Genomic DNA, 2,715 nt, shown 5'->3' on the forward strand with positions numbered 1-2,715 from the left:
ACTTTCTTGTTCAAGTTTTGAATATTCAACTATCTACATTGCGTTATGAGAATTTATAGGATATAAAAAGTAGCAAACGTTTGCCTTTGTCGACATCAAGCGATCGTGCAACCCTGTGAATTGCGAGAGGGCGTATTGCGAGCTTAAGAGCATCTACATCTACTACAGACCGACCAAACTCTTTGATATATTGATACCCAACTCAACGTAATTGAGATGATAGGAAGCAAGAGTCATTAAAGTTAAGAGTCACTACTGAGGGAAAACCTGAGCTCGTGGTCTACAGCCCAAAAATGAAGACATCGCTCTTTTGAATTCTGGGATTCTAAAGGTATACAAAAGGGGATTGACTAGGGAATTGAGAGAGGCCAAAGATTTCAAAAAGAAATACAAATTATTTTTTTGACTGGAAAGGGCTGTTTTGGAGAACATGAAAAGAGTGTACGGTAACAACAATACTAAAGATACAACTGTCACTATGAAAAGTGTCGTGGTCAGTTTTCTTTCTCGACTTCCCTCGCCATGATGGTGCTGAGGACGAGTTCCGCAGTACATTTTAGCAACGATCGACGCATACGAAACAAGGATAATAGAAAAGCAACAAGCCAATATTGAAAAATACGCGAAGTAAAAGTACATGCAATCCGAGGAGTTTAGCACAGCGGAAAACCAAACGAACGCAACTGATGCTCCAAAAATCCACTTCTTGATGAGACGATGCTTAAATGGACGAAACGTGGCGTGCATCCGCTCCAAAGAAATAACAGCAAGGTTTGTCACGGAAGCTACTGGAAAAACCCAATAGACGACAAGTAAAATAGTCTTGCCGGCTGGCGATAAATGGCTCTTCCAAAGGTTGCATTTATGTCCTGAATCGAACACGTCTTTGTTCAGCGAGATTCCTCCAACACACATGTCTGCTATCGCCAGACTGATCACCAGATACATACCACGATTGCGAAGACTGGGCTCTTTGAGGTAAACAATGACTGCAAGGCCATTGATCGTTACTGTGGCAATACCTATAGTACAAAGTACTGTAAGCCAAGGAATGCACTCCAATGGAGAAAACGTCGTTCTAAGTTGTCCTTCATTTTGCGGGTTATCCAGGGAATGATTAGCCATCTTACTCATTCAACTATAGAAAGAGAACACGAGAAAGTCTCAGAAGTTTTATAGGAATCCCTGTCTTTAGACTCAGAGATTTTAACGCGAATCAATTTTACTCGTCGATGGTGTAATATATACGAGTGAAGTGAGTAAGGACGACCGCATCAGATACGAGAACGTGAACTAGAAATTTACTTGGCGTTATTATTTCGCGCTTTATCCACCTCTATCGGCATGGAAAGTGTGTGCCAACTTCCCAGGAAAAAAACTGTCATGAATAGTGTCAATTTGTGGAGAGAGAACGGCAAATTCATTTTCGAAGCCCGGCTCACGGACCGTCCAGATAACCTAACATTTTTCATTTCGTCGTTGGAAAGACGAGAACGGCATTTGTCATATGGCCCGTACGCCCCCACGCGCGCTTTCATTGCAAAACTATTGGGAAATCCCCGTATGAGGGCCGTATGCATTAGCGCGAGCAGGGCCGGAAAAAGCCGTACGAGCCTACTAGGAACACATACTGCTCCGTGCGACGCAATTTTAGGGGATTTCGTCGCTTTTAAACATCCAAGTAATTTACAGCCAGAACAGCAAATGGAAACAACATATTACATAAATTTTCTGTGCAGATTTTTGTTTTTTATTTTGTCCTAACTTCGTCTTCTGAGTGTTCATAAATAGTGTAAAGAGCCCATATGATAAAATGCTTGGACCTCGGTCATGGCGCACAGACCTCGCTGCGCTCGGTCCGTACGCCATGACCTTGGGCCAAATAATTTCCCGTCCGGCCCTCCCACTCAGTCAATAGGTACATAATATTAAACGCATAGGGCGTGCACAGCCATTTTTTTCACATGTAAGCCATTATTTTGTGGCGTTTTGGTTGTCAACTGAAAAAAGTGAGCACAAATTTGCATAGTTGGTCATTCCATTTTTTCCTGTTTTTGATCAGCTAAAATACGTCCCGTAATTGAATTTTACTACAATTACAGGAGCGAAAGTTTAACAATCGTTCAAAGTTTACGCAACATGATGTCACACCAAGCCGTAAACGTTTGAAGGGACTCATAGCCAGATCTCCCACGGTCATACGACAGACTGAGATCTGGGTACGAGATTACTTCAACATCTCCTTCAACATCCGTTCGATTTTGTTGAAAGATGATAAACGTTGTTGTTATTGACTGGTGGGGTGGGGAAACGGTTTCAAGATATCATCAAGATTTAAGCTTCGCGAGAAGCCAGGTATTCAGTCCCAGGCTACAACCGCATATGTTGCTATAGTTACGGACTTGTTACTGTGAATATGGACATAGATACGTGATTGAGAGACCGATCAGTGCGCACGTGCATACCCAACAATGTTGAAAGAGTCGCGCAAAAACGGCTTGAAATTCGTGCAACATTCGCGATGACAAAAGAATTTTGAATTGTTGTTGAAGCAAAGTTTAAACGTTTTTAGTTTTAATTCATTCAACATCGATTCAACTTCGATTCAACATGTTTCAACACGGTTGAAAGGGGGGAGCAAACTGTCTCAACATGGTTGTTCGACAAAATCGAACACACGTTGGAGTCGTTTTCCCGATCCCTTACGGTAGCCGT

This window comes from Montipora foliosa, chromosome 1, assembly GCF_036669935.1.
Source record: "Montipora foliosa isolate CH-2021 chromosome 1, ASM3666993v2, whole genome shotgun sequence".
In the NCBI taxonomy this organism is placed as follows: Eukaryota; Metazoa; Cnidaria; class Anthozoa; order Scleractinia; family Acroporidae; genus Montipora; species Montipora foliosa.